This window comes from Cyprinodon tularosa, unplaced genomic scaffold (assembly GCF_016077235.1).
Source record: "Cyprinodon tularosa strain WSP-4 unplaced genomic scaffold, ASM1607723v1 ctg102, whole genome shotgun sequence".
NCBI classification, from domain to species: domain Eukaryota; kingdom Metazoa; phylum Chordata; class Actinopteri; order Cyprinodontiformes; family Cyprinodontidae; genus Cyprinodon; species Cyprinodon tularosa.
Window position 1 is genome coordinate 1,602,514 of NW_024037805.1, and position 226 is coordinate 1,602,739.

Below are 226 nucleotides of genomic sequence, written 5' to 3' on the forward strand. Positions count from 1 at the left end.
TATATATATATATATATATATATATATATATATATATATATATACACACACACACAAAGAAACAGGCGAGTCGTTTCCTGTTTCTTTGTCGAACTCCTTATCAGGTAGTGGCGGAAATGCACTTTATCTAGTTTGCCAACCGCCATACAACCTTGCATGAAGAAGGAGAAGAAGAAGAGCTTAGGTTTCCGAGTCGTCCTTAAACGCAGCACCAGTTTTTCTCCAG